Here is a 14423-nt window from a genome sequence, read left to right as displayed (position 1 = left end):
ATTACACCTTACGCCTAGCTAGGTTACGAACAAGAGAGGGATATTTTACATTTCTGATGCTTGTAATACATAAGGAGGACAGATTTGTCAAAGGTCTTGTATTCAGCAATTTCTTAAGTTCAAATCATTCAAAACATTAGTTAACTAAGTCACGAATGCAATGAAAGGAGCTACCTTAGAGTTCAGCTCCTCTCTCCCCCAAAAATCACGGAATCACGGAATCACGGAATCTTCAGAGTTGGAAGGGACCTCTAGAGATCATCTAGTCCAACTCCCCTGCTAGAGCAGGATTGCCTAAAGCACATCCCTCAGGGCTGCATCCAGGCGGGTCTTGAAAATCTCCACAGAAGGGGACTCCACAACCTCACTGGGCAGCCTGTTCCAGTGCTAATCCTTAGAATGTTTGAAAACTTTTCCCCCCTGCTATGTCCTGCTCCAGACAGTTCCGCATGAAAATACCAGGGGTTTGATACCCATCTTATCCATTAGGCATGTAGCCAAAAGCAGAATAATTTATTTTTTCACCCTGTTAATGATAGACAGAATCTTTGTTAGGGGTGTGTGCAATCAATTTGTTTCACTGGAGTTACGGAATGGATTGGTTGAATTCCCACCTGTTTATTGTTAGTCTTATCAAAATCTTAACAGTCTAACCAACAAATTATTAGTACAGTTAAAATGAGACCAATACATTAGTTAAATAACACATTTAGTTTTATTTAATTAAAATAGATGTGTGTGTGTTTATAAATATTTATATATTTATAAGTTAAACATACATATATATATATTTATACACTAAATAGTTCCTAGTATCAGTCCCTTTCTCTGGCTTCATGCTCACCCTTCTACTGCCCCTGTAGTGAGTCTTACAATAGGGGGTTTCTGTCTGAGAAGGATCTGTATGGGGAGTCATCAGCAGCCTAAGTCTTTTGCTGGGAGTAGTATAATGCTGATACCAATAGTTTTTTCTTTTGCACGCTAGGATCTATCTCAGGTCATTTTTATGTCTGCTAAAATGCTCAACACCTTCCCTTTTCATTGGTCTGCAAGTCCATGATGTATATAAATGCTCTGTATATGGTGTACTTTAAGTATGTTGGTGCTTGTACTTTGTGGGGTTTTTTTTAATCTCAAAAATTTATTTTTCTGAGATCAAAGGGCTGCATTTCTTTGATGACCAGTAATTGACCATTGGTGAATTGTGTATAGATCTAGAGCCTCCAGTATTATCCTGTGCCTGCGTTTTCATGGCCTTTGTTGTCTTCCCATGCTGGCAGTCTTCCATGCTGCATTTCATTCCAGGGTCTCAGGTAGTTCTTCCTGAATGGTAAAAACTGTGCTGTAACTATGTGTTAGTTAATAACGCATACAATGTTAAGCATTACACCACACGTTGGTACAAAACAATAAAAGCTGATACAAAGTAGGTAATATCTAGCTGGTCATTAGGTAATTGGTGTTAGAATTTAAACCACATCTCTAGGCAGGCCAAAGCAAGTCCAGACAAAGACAGGCAGGTTCTGGGGTCTGATTTTTCAGCTTAGCAAAACTTATTGCAAACAATAACAACTCAGTATTTACTGGGGTACAGTGCTACAAATAATAACACTGGGCATTAGAGTAGCAGTACTTCACTCCCAATTCCAGCCCATTCTCTTTATTTGCTTTGCATAGCTGCTGTAACTACTATCAGTTTAGCATAAGTGAAATTCATTAACCACATGAATATCAAATAGGATTTTTAATCTCCAAGTGGTTTTACCAGTATTTCTAATGCTGTAAGTTTAGAAATTTTTAGATATATATATATATCTTCTTAGAAATATTACAAATCTTCCAATAATTTACAGCTATTTTTAAAATAAGCACAGTCACAGCTTTCTTCATTCTTTCATGCTTCAGCAAACCATAATACCAATAATAACAAGGATACATTGGTTCAATAAAACTAAGGAATTTCCAGAAGTGAAATGATCTGTTGTATGAGAATTTCAAGAAGTTTTAAAATTAATAACCCTTATACTTCAAGGTTACTAAACTACTTTAATCCCTACGAATGTTCAAGACCTCTGTTTTGTTGTATGCAGTTAATGTATAGCATTTTAAATATAGTGGATTCTAAAAACCACTTCTTCTTTCTTGTATATTGATAGCAAAGGTTTTTCTTAACTATTTAAATAGACATTTGACTGACAACAGTCTGGTATAGTTTTATGTGTGTTGTCTCCTAGTGTGTACTTAGAACATAATTGAGTTCAGAGTTAAGCAAATTGCAGTCTCAGAAAAAAAAAAAAAAGTCTTCAGAATTCAATCTCATAATGCAATCTTGCTTAAGCTTTATTTTCAATATTGTTATCTGTATTTTCAGTAAAATATTTCAGAGAATAACATGTGTTATCTGTATTTGAAAAAACACAGATTTTCATTAAACATAAGGCTGCTGACCAAGTCTTAAAACAAGGTATTTTAAGAGTTCTGGAACTAATGAATACTTCCCTTGGGATGGGTTATATCTCCACCTGGAAGTACTCATTTCTATATAGAACTGTATATGACTGCAGGAGCATCTTCTGATGTTTCTAGATAGATGAACCTCATCTTCCTTTCACACGGATATAAACCAAAACCAGCCCATGCAAATTTTCTTCCTCTCTTGCAGGCCAGGACTCTTGTCTAGCCATGAATCAGAAGGCAAATTGTGCCAAACTGCTTAATTGTCAAAATATTCTTTCCTCTAACCTAATCCTTTGTTCTTTTCATTCCTGATATAATTGATCAAATTTTAAGAAGGCATTAGAAAATGAAGTAATGAGAAGAAATTGTCATCGAAGTAACATTCAAAAACTTTATCCTTAAAATAAATCTATGTGTATGTGTATAAATATGTATGCATGTTTGTATGTATGCATAACCTGTTTATTGTATGATGTTCTAATTTTATACCTGAACTTCTTCAGACAGGTTCTTCAAGTGGAAAGAAGGGTGAAGCAGAGACAATAAATTTTGAAATAATGAAACACAGAAGATGTGAGAGAAATAGTGGAAGATCCCGCAGAAGCCTATAGTAAACACAAATCAAGTATTGTCAAAATTACACACGAAAAAATTAATGCTGCCACAGAGGAGTGTTGAAGACAACAGACAGTGATGAAGTGTTTGTGTTCCTCAAGTGAGGGACAAAGTGCAATTACTGTTCAGAGTGAAGAGTTTGTGGAACCTGTTAGTTCTGATGTAAGTGGATAATTCAGCTTAGTTTTTCTTTATACCTACTTAGAACAATTTGAAAGGATAACAGAACAAGATGCATTATTTGCTAAATACTACTTGGGCTTTTTTTTTTTTTTTCAGTTATGCTTGCTCAGTTAACATTGTAGACTCTAAATCCCCATACTCTACCTAATGAAAGCTATACCAGCGCATTGATTTCTGCATTTGAGCATATTCCCTCGTACTTTGTTTATAGGTCATTAGAATTGGTTGCTACTGAAGGAAACAATATACTGTCCTCAATCCAAAACTTAATTTCAGCATGATTTATGTCTTATCCCAGAAAGGCTCAACAAATAAATTGTGCTTTGTAGTACAAAGGGTGCATCAAAATGTAGAAGTGTGAATATATCTGATTTTATCAGAGTGCACTTTGCTGCTTTTTTCCAATAAAAATAAAATACTTCTAAATATAAGATTCATCCTCAGGACAATTTATTTTTTTCTCTGTGCATAAGGGCTACTTTTATTTGAAGTAATGCTCTCCCATTCAGGACTGTATGGCCACTCCATCTATTGTTTTGAAAGGCTGTTATTCAGAGAAAAAAAAAATGATGGAAAAAAAAAAAAGGTTTATTCTGATTGACAAGCAATTTATTCCAAGGGAGAGTTGGTAAACAGAGTGCTGAACTGACAGATATGAACACTGAAGTCCTGATTAACGGAAAATCCATGTTACTACTTTTGTAAGTGACAAAATAAGTTTTTTTCAGATTGTTTCTGCCTCTGCTTCTAACTTTCTTTGCCAGGACAAACTCTAGGGATAAATAAATCTTTCAGGCATTGGTTTCTGAAACTGCCAGAAACAGTACCTCGCAAAAGATTTTTCTTTGTGAGCAGACAATCTGTGAACTGAACAAGCTCCTTCTGCAGCTAATTTTGTGGTTCCAAGTAATTTCTCTGATTTCAAGAATAATGATTTGGAATCAGGGTTTCTTTCAAGAGTTAGATATCAAGTTAAGGACATTTCACATTATATATGTAATTATATATGTGTAATGTTATATTTTTACGTATGTATATGTATATACATGTATATGTGATAATATTTTTTATATATGTGTATACATATTACCATCTATTTAATACACATGCAAACTAGAAGACATATGTTTGTTGTGTGATTTGTCTCCATCTAACTTCAGTGACCAATAGTGTAGGTGTGCAAAGGAGATTTCCTCCACAGTCAGCAGAAATAAATATTTTACTGTATGTAAAATATTTTTTCTCACGTCTCGTTTATCTACTTGTTGTTTGATTAAAATTCCAGAATGTGGAAAAAAAAATCAAATTAAGAGCAGCAAACTAACAATAACAAAACTATGCCACAAAACATGCTACATCTAAGCAAAAGTTTTATGGGTATGGTTAACTGTAAATATGAGTATTATTAGCCTACTCTGTCCAGCCTATAAACAAACATTTGATTCTTCCTGAAGTCAGAAATGCTGCAAATCTTACATGACTTCCCGAAGTGTTAAAATCAATGAACAAGACATTAGCAAAAGTGATAGTCTTATATACAGATATCTTCATGCACATAGAAGAACATATAAAGGACAAATTGAAAGGATCCAGGCATCAGTTGATTTTAAATTCTCTATAAGAACTCAAGGCAGAGGTCTAAGCATTACTTTGTCAGCATAAACTTTATTTCAGCAGTTTATACAGTAAAACAGCTGAAAATACCTACTAGAAGGACTTGTTAAAAAAAAAAAAAGTTTATATATATATATATACACACATATGTAGGTAGCTAGGCCGTAAGGACTTTAAAAAAAAATAAAAATCTGAGAATATATTGTCATTTAATTTGATGATAAATCCTCAAATGGAATATCACGTGTAATTATCACAGAATATAGCATACAGTATTATTACAGTTATTCCATCTAAAGAAATTGGAATTCTTGCTTAGAGATGAGTATTTGGACACATTGTATTATGGTAATATAAAAACATATATTGCTGAACTCCTACTTACCTAAGATTTACTTAATTATAATAATTTAAGTGAAAAAAAATAACTGAAAAGGAAAAAAAAAAGATGTGAGCAAAAAGAAACTGTTAGTCAGGAATTTTATTTAATTACTACCATTTATTTCATTAATACTATTTATTTAATTAATACCATTTTTAGCCTCACAGCAAAATTTAACTCCCTGCTACTCATAAACTCCAAATATTGTGGGGTACAAGCATTAGCAGAAACAGAAAAAAACTATTGCATGTATATTAACATATACAAGCATTCTTTATGCAGTCCTACTAAGTGAAGAAAAAAATAGTTCAATACTTAAGTCATTCTCTTCCTCCTAAAGGTTGGGAAATTCTCCTTATGGACAAATCTGTAAAGGTATTTTGACACATACTAATATTTAGGTATCTGAATATTCCTTCTGTAACCAATGGACAGTATTTTAAACTTATGCCTTTCATTTAAATCAGTAGAAATTGTCCTGTCAAGAAAGGGAAGATTTAGCACATAAAGATTTCCTTGATATTTATAATAGGGTTTGTTAATAATGATTATCAAAAACAAGTTAAAGGCTGACATGAACAAACCTGAAAAATGTCTTTTCTGTGATATTAGTCTGTAGAGTCTCTTATTCAGTCTGAGTGCCAATGCTATGTTGCATGAATTTATAAGTACTTTTAAAAGTAATTAATTTATTATTAAACCGTAGGACTTTTATCTACTCTGATGATAACGAGACAGAAAAATGCATGCCTGATCAATTTTATTAAGCTTTATCAATATATTTTGAATGAACATGCATTGGAAATAAATCTTAGTACTAGAAATAAATTTGATTTTTTTTTAATCCAGAAAAATATAGTTGAGATATTTTTCCACATGATGTGCTATTGAGATGGATATAGTCAGTATAATGAAGTACTTACCTATTGTAAATACTGAGATTCTTTATCCTCTCACAGTGTTTCAAAACACGAGATAAGATGTCTCTCACTGCCTCCCACATGCCAAGGCCCTTTAAAGGTCGATTAATCTGTTACTTATGATAGAAGCAGAAATAGGCATTTCCCTTCCACTGGATAATCTATGGGCTATAATAAACACTATCACTAAAGCTGACAAATCTCATCATAGTCAAGCAGATTTTTAATACACTTTAGCTCTCATTCACTATATTGTAGCTATATGTATTTTAATAATAATTGATAAAACTATATGATCCACTGTTTCATCACTAGTCCATACCCATAATGCCGTTTGTCACAAACAGGTCTATATATAACCATGCTAGAAAAAAAAATAAATAAATTTGCAAACATATTAGAGTATAATCAATTCTGGACACTTAGTCTCAAAGAAGGTTTGTTATGTTACCGTTATTCTATATATGGATTCCTTGGAAGACATAAGAATCTATAAACATAAATTTTGTGGATGTGGTCATTTTAATTGTTCATTTAGATACAGTTCAAACTGAAGTCATGGAAGAAGTGCTTTTGACACTGCTTTGACCTAAGTTTGTACTCATCAAAGGTAATAATAAAGTATTATTAAAGTAAATAATATATTATTTACAATATTATTACAAAAAAACCCATATATAAACAAGTATAAAACCACTATATTTTAATTAAATTTTAGCATTATTACATGCTAGTAATTATGTCTTATATTACTACTAAGTATCCTGCCTTTTAGAGAGTAGGGATAATATTTATTAAACTTGGAAATAATCATTATGAAATCATATAAAATTTTCAAACTAAATTGTAAAGCCACACAAAAGCCTTTTAGGGCTTTAATATTTTTATATTTAATATATTATTTTAAGTTTAATATACATTTTGGTATATATTTTGAAGAAAGGAGAAACCTCTGACAGTTTGCAGTTATTTTAATGAAGGACAACCTTTCCCTTCCTCATTCTCTTTTTTTATTCAAATGCACCTACATTTGGGTAATGGAACCTCAGTTCCTCCCTGTATCTCTGGGTGGGGTAAGGATTGGAAACAAACAAACAAACATCCATCAACAAACCAATAGCAACACCGAAAAAAGAAGAGGAATCACATGGTCACCAGTGGTACATAGAATCATAGAATGGTTCAGGTTGGAAGGGACCTTAAAGATCATCTAGTTCCAACTCCCCTGCCATGGGCAGGGACACCTCCCACTAGAGCAGGTTGCTCAAAGCCCCATCCAGCCTGGCTTTGAACAGTTCCAGGCATGGGGCATCCACAGCTGCTCTGGGTGAACTTGTTCTAGTGCCTCACCATTGGTGCCTCACCACCAGTAAAGAATTTCTTCCTAATATCTAATCTAAATCTCCCCACTTTCAGATTAAAACCGTTACCCCTCATCCTGTCGCTCCAGTCCCTCATAAAGAGTCCCTCCCCATCTTTCCTGTAGGCCCCCTTTAGGTACTGGAAAGCTGCTATAAGGTCTCCCTAGAGCCTTCTCTTCTCCAGGCTGAACAACCCCAACTCTCTCAGCCTGTCCTCATAGCATAGGTGCTCCAGCCCTCTGATCACCTTTGTGACCCTCCGCTGGACCCGTTCCAACAGGTCCATGTCCTTCTTGTGCTAAGGACTCCAGAGCTGCACGCAGTACTCTAGGTGGGGTCTCGCCAGAGAGGAGTAGAGGTGTGATATATATGCTGATACAATAGAAGTATTATGATTCTGCGTGTACATTTTATTAAATACTATCAAAACCTGTAGGCGCTGATGCCTACATTTCCAGCCTTTTCCTCTTCTGTGCAGCACCTTTGTGTTATTCTTTAATGAGTGTCCTGCTGTGCGCTGGATTCATAATCCCTTCTCAAATCCATCCCTCTCCTCCCTTGCCATTCACAGCCGGTTTGATCATGGGATCTGAACATCCTATTTTAGAACTGGAATCAAAACTGTACTTAGTCCTTCATCCCCTTTTCGTGTACTCTCCCTCACTACTTAGTGGTTCTCTGCCCTCTCTCAGAAAAATGCTGCATGTGGACAGAGATGCTGTATGAATCAGGAGAGGGGGAAAGGCATCTATTGCACCTGTGAGAAAAGTGAGTGAGGAAAAGGTGCAGTGGTGGATCAGAGGATCCCAAATGCACTGTGGCAGGAGGTGAAGGAGCCTTGCCAGCAACTATTGCATCACCTGCTGTGAAGTCTCAAGAAGTTCACATTACTTCAGAAGTATCAGGACTGATGATGGGAAGCATTGCTAAAGGAATAAGAAAGATTCCTCTATTCTTTTATGGCTCCCCAAGTTTACCATACCACATCTTCCAAACACTTGTTAGTTTCCATGAGGATTTTTGGTATCAATATTGTCACAGATTCAAATGTTATCCCCCACATCTACTAACCACTTACTCCGCATATTCATTATGGTTATTTTCATCACGTCAAAACCGTGAAAAAAAGCAAAGGATTTTGCAATAAAAAGCAAAAAATATAACATATAATTTAGTCCTTTCAGAACATAATGATATTATCTAGCATTGTCCTCAAATAGTGTTATTTTGTGACATACAAAAGGAGGCCATACACGGAGCGCAAGGTGTACCAAGCTCAGTACAGCTTCACCGTGACATATCTGTGAAAGTAACAGGCAATAGCAATGTGTAACATATTTTGGTAGAAGAAACGTGTTTGCTCTGTAAAGAAAGTGTTAACGATCACTTATAGTTTGCATAGTAGATGCTCAGCTTTAAAAAAAAACGCAATAACAAACCCAATCAAATCTAGTATCTGTAAGGTTCACAAACAGCAAATCACGGAATCATGGAATCACGGAATCTTCAGAGTTGGAAGGGACCTCTAGAGATCATCTAGTCCAACTCCCCTGCTAGAGCAGGATTGCCTAAAGCACATCCCTCAGGGCTGCATCCAGGCGGGTCTTGAAAATCTCCAGAGAAGGGGACTCCACAACCTCCCTGGGCAGCCTGTTCCAGTGCTCTGTCACCCTCACCGTAAAGAAGTTTTTATGTGTATTTGAACGGAACTTCCTATGTTCTAGCTTGTGCCCATTGCCCCTTGTCCTGTCACTGGGAACCATTGAAAAGAGCCTGGCTCCGTCCTCCTTAAACCCACCCTTTAGATACTTGTAAACATTAATCAGGTCCCCCCTCAACCTTCTCTTCTCCAGGCTAAAGAGTCCCAGCTCTTTCAGCCTTTCCTTATAAGGGAGGTGCTCCAGTCCCACAATCATCTTGGTTGCCCTACGCTGGACTCGCTCCAGTAGTTCCCCGTCCCTCTTGAACTGGGGAGCCCAAGACTGGACACAATACTCCAGTTGTGGCCTCACCAGTGCAGAGTAGAGGGGGAGAATGACCTCCCTCGACCTACTGGCCACAGTCTTCCCTATGCAGCCCAGGATGCCATTGGCCTTCTTGGCGACAAGGGCACACTGCTGGCTCATGGATAATTTGCTGTCTACCAGGACCCCCAGGTCCTTCTCCTCAGAGCTGCTTCCCAGCATGTCTGCCCCTAACATATACTGGTGTTTGGCATTCTTCCTTCCCAGGTGCAGGACCCTACACTTGCTTTTGTTGAACCTCATTAGGTTCTTCTCTGCCCAGCTCTCCAGCCCGTCCAGGTCACGCTGGATGGCAGCACAGCCCTCTGGAGTGTCGGCCACCCCTCCCAGCTTGGTATCATCAGCAAACTTGCTGAGGATACACTCTGTCCCCTCATCTAGGTCATTAATGAATATATTGAACAAAATTGGTCCAAGTATTGACCCCTGAGGGACACCACTCGTTACAGGCCTCCAACTGGACTCTGTGCCACTGATCACAACCCTCTGGGTTCTGTCACTCAGCCAGCTCTCGATCCACCTCACTGTCACCTCGTCTAGCCCATACTTCCTCAGCTTCCTAATGAGGATGTTATGGGAGACAGTGTCAAAAGCCTTGCTAAGGTCAAGGTAGATGACATCTACAGCTCTCCCCTCATCCAGCCAACCAGTTATAACATCATAGAAAGCTATCAGATTGGTCAGGCATGATTTGCCCTTGGTAAATCCATGCTGACCACTTCCAATAACTTCCTGTTCCTCTATGTGTTTGGAGACGACATCCAGAATGAGTCGCTCCATTACCTTCCCAGGGACAGAGGTGAGACTAACCGGCCTGTAGTTCCCTGGGTCCTCCTTCTTGCCTTTTGTGAAGATTGGAGTGATGGTAGCCTTCCTCCAGTCCTCAGGCACCTCTCCTGTTCCCCATGACTTTTCAAAGACGATGGAGAGCGGTCTAGCGATAACATCTGCCAGCTCTCTCAGCACTCGCGGGTGCATCCCGTTAGGGCCCATGGATTTATGAATGTCCAGCTTGGCCAAGTGGTCTCTGACCCGGTCCTCCTCAACTAAGGGAAAATCTTCCTCTCTCCAGACCTTCCCCCTTGCCTCCAGGGTATGGGATGTGTGAGGGACGGCTTTAGCAGTGAAGACCGAAGAAAAGAAGGCATTCAGTAACTCTGCCTTCTCTGGGTCTTCCACCACTAGGGCACCCGTCTCATTCATCAGTGGACCTATATTTTCCCTAGTTTTCCTTTTTCTGTTGATATACTGGAAAAATCTCTTCTTGTTATCTTTAACTGCAGTGGCCAAGCTGAGTTCTGATTGAGCTTTGGCCCTTCTAATCTTCCCCCTGCATAGCTTTGTTATATCTTGATAATCCTCATAAGTTGCTAAGCCCCTTTTCCAGAGAATGTAAGCCTTCCTTTTTTTCCTGAGGTCCAGCCAAAGCTCTCTATTTAGCCAGGCTGGCCTTCTTCCCTGTCGGCTCGTCTTTCGGGACATGGGGATGGCCTTCACCTGTGCTTCTAAGAGCACCTGCTTGAAGTATGACCAGCTTTCCTGGGCACCTTTGCTCTTCAAAACTGCCTCCCAAGGGACACTCTCAACCATGCTCCTAAACAGGCTAAAGTCTGCCCTTCGGAAATCCAAGGTGGCAGTTTTGCTGGCTCCCCGCCTCCCTTCACCAAGAATTGAAAACTTTATCATTTCATGGTCACTCTGCCCAAGACGACCTCCAACCTTTACATCCCCCACAAGACCTTCTCTGTTAACAAACAGTAGGTCCAGTAGGGCACTTCCCCTAGTAGGTTCCTTCACCAGCTGTGTTAGGAAGTTGTCTTCCACACACTCCAGGAACCACCGGGACTGTTCCCTCTCTGCTGTGTAGTATTCCCAGCGGACATCCGGGAAGTTGAAATCCCCCACAAGAACAAGGGCAGATGATCGCGAGACCTCTGCCAGCCACTTATAGAATGCTTCATCTGTTTCTACATCCTGATTAGGGGGTCTATAACAAACTCCCATCATGATATCTGCCTTGTTGGCCTTCCCCTTGATTTTTATCCATACACACTCAACACTGTCATTCACACTGTTGAGTTCTAGACATTCAAAACCGCCCCTAACATAGAGGGCCACCCCACCACCTCTCTTCCCTTGCCTATCTCTTCTGAAAAGCTGGTAGCCATCAATTACAGCACTCCACTTGTGTGTGTCTTCCCACCACGTTTCCGTGATGGCAACCACATCATAGTTTCCCTGCTGCACGATGGCCTCCAGCTCGTCCTGCTTATTCCCCATGCTACGTGCATTAGTGTAGATGCACTTCAGTTGGGTTAATTGTCCTACCACTTTCTTGGGGGGACAGGCCCTGATTTGCACCTGATCATTCTCGGACACTACTGTAGTTACCAAATTATCACTACTCCTTGTGTCTATGCTGCCACACAATTCACTATCCCCCACCATCGCTGAGACAGGCTGCAAGACCTTGCTATCACTTATACCCATGAGCACTGCTATGTTGCTCCCAGGCACCACTTTTGTGATCCTGGTTTCGTCCCCATCCCCCATCAAGCCTAGTTTAAAGCCTTATGGATAAGCCCTGCTAATTCTTGTCCCAGTCTCTTTCTTCCCCTTCGGGTTAGGCTTCCCCCGCCTGATGCCAGCATGCCTGGTTTCCTGTAGATCAGCCCATGTTCAAAAAAGCCAAAGTCCTGCCGGACGCACCAGTCACGGAGCCAGGAGTTAATTTGCTGCCTCCTCCTATTTGTCCCCTCGTCTACCCCTGCAAATGGTGGGATAGAGGAGAACACTATTTGTGCTCCCGATCCCTTAACCAGCCGTCCCAGGGCCCTAAAGTCATTCTTCATTGCCCTCAGACTTCTGGTACCTACTTCGTCACTGCCTACCTGAAATATCAGTAGCGGATAGTAATCTGATGACTGGACCAGGGAAGGGAGTTTCCTCCGTATGTCCTTAATTCTGGCCCCAGGGAGGCAGCTGACTTCCCTGTGGGATGGGTCCGGTCTACAGATAGGACCCTCTGTTCCTCTCAGAAGGGAGTCACCTACTACAATAACCCTTCTTTCTTTCTTTGTTGAGGACGTCCTGAGGCGTGGGGGTGAGTGACGAGCACTGGGCATTTCACTGGATGGATCAGCTTCTCCATCCTCAATCGCCTGGTCCTCAATTTCCAGAGCCTCATACCTATTACGTAAGGGCAGTTGGGATGGTGAGGGGGGCCGTGAGGGGTTTCGCTTACCTCTCCGAGGAGGGATCTGACTCCACTCCCCCTTATCCCTTGAGTCCTCTCCTTCTGCCTGGTGACAGGAGGGAAGTGGGTCATCCACTTCTGATAGAGCCTCTCCCTGCTGCCTTTGCCTCAGGGTATGGCTCCACCAATCTATTTCGTTTTCACAGTTCCTAATGCTTCTTAACCTTTCTACCTCTTCCTTCAGTTCAACCACCTTCCTGAGCAGATCATTTACTTGATCGCACCGTATGCACACAGTGTCTCTGGAACCCTGTGGGAGCAGTGCCAGACTCAGGCATTCATTACAGCCCGAGACCTGCACAGCCACATGCTTGCAGAGGAGCTCAGTCTGAGTTCCCACGTTCTTCCTCGCAGAAGCTTTCGACTGTTTTGCAGCCATGTTCTTTTCTCGTGCCGGGAGATGGAGGATCTCTGCTGTTCGCTTCCCCCGCGCCCTGAGCCGGTGCCCTTGCACGCCGATGTTCCTCTGCTTGTGGTTGCCCAGCTTCTGCTTACCTTAGACTCAAGGCTTCCAGTGACCCACCATACGAAATGCTGCTCCTTGTTCGTTCGCTCGCACTGCGGTGCCGCCCTGGGTGACCCACGTAGGCTACCCGCGTGCTGGGTGCACAGCCGCCGGCCGCTGCGCTCCGGGACCACCCGTTTAGAGCTGCCGCGTGTGACGCTGACTCCGCCCCTGCCACGTCAGCAGCCCGCCCCCGAGCTGCCGGTTTCGGCACGAGCTAGCTGCCTTTCCTGGCTACAAGAGCCCTCGAAAGAGCCCTCAAAAGAGCCCTTTTGCCGGCCTTATCCGCCGCGATCCCCTTCCCCAGTGAGGCCTTACCTGCACTGAAGCTGGTCTCCACGGCGACTCAATGAAAATCTACTGTTTCATATTTGAATACCAATGACCTTATATAATTTTCAGAAGCTTTTTCTTTTTACTCCTAGCCTCCAGTATTCAGTAATGAACTTCCCAGGGATCTGCTGCAACAAAGTAGTTGTTCACTTCCTTCCTTGTATTCTTCTTCTCCAAAGACTCACTGACTTTTTTGTTTTTCCTGTAATTACTCTGTGGGGGGAAAAAATAAATTCAAAATCCAGAGCTGGTTTTGTTCTTTTGTTGTGGTTTTTTTGTTTGGTTTGGTTTGGTTTGGTTTGTTTTTTTTTTAATCTAATTATAGAATACCAGGTATGCCTCTTAGTTTCCAACAACACTGTATGGATTTGGGTTTTGATAGTTAGTGGAAACATTTATCTATTCCCAGAGGTATGATGTCATCGGCATTAGTGAGACTTGATGAAATGAGTCCCATGACTGGAGTGCTAGAACGAAAGGCTGTGGGCCGTTCAAGAGGGATAGGCAGAGCAGGTGGGATGGAGGAGTTGCACCATATGTAAGGGAGAGGATTGTGTGTACAGTCCTTACAGTTAGGGATGATGTGGTTGAGAGTCTCTGGTTGAGTTTAAAATTTTGAGTGTAATGAGAAAAAAGTCAGCAGGGTTGCTACTCTGGATTTCAAGAGAGCAAACTTTAAGTTACTCAGGGAACTAGTTTACAGTGTCCCCTTTGTATCCTCTTTTGAGGTCTTAGGGGTCTATGAAAGCAGGTCAGTTTTTAAAAATCACCTT

The 14423-nt window shown here is 40.6% G+C and overlaps 1 long non-coding RNA gene across 2 annotated transcripts; it reads right to left on the bottom strand.

Moving 5' to 3' along the window:
• Positions 1-521: 521 nt before the first annotated feature.
• On the bottom strand, positions 522-13743 carry LOC128904575 (uncharacterized). 2 transcript variants are annotated; one of them, XR_008464545.1, is made up of 4 exons: positions 13636-13743; positions 6175-6263; positions 5255-5297; positions 522-1323 (listed from the first exon to the last, which is right to left on the bottom strand). It is a non-coding gene; the product is annotated as an uncharacterized LOC128904575 (long non-coding RNA). The 2 variants fall into 2 exon arrangements; XR_008464544.1 differs by lacking the exon at positions 13636-13743 and adding an exon at positions 13308-13446.
• Positions 13744-14423: the final 680 nt, after the last annotated feature.

This window comes from Rissa tridactyla, chromosome 1, assembly GCF_028500815.1.
Source record: "Rissa tridactyla isolate bRisTri1 chromosome 1, bRisTri1.patW.cur.20221130, whole genome shotgun sequence".
In the NCBI taxonomy this organism is placed as follows: Eukaryota; Metazoa; Chordata; class Aves; order Charadriiformes; family Laridae; genus Rissa; species Rissa tridactyla.
Note: the sequence above shows the minus strand (reverse complement) of the source record. Positions and strands in the feature narration are given on the sequence as shown.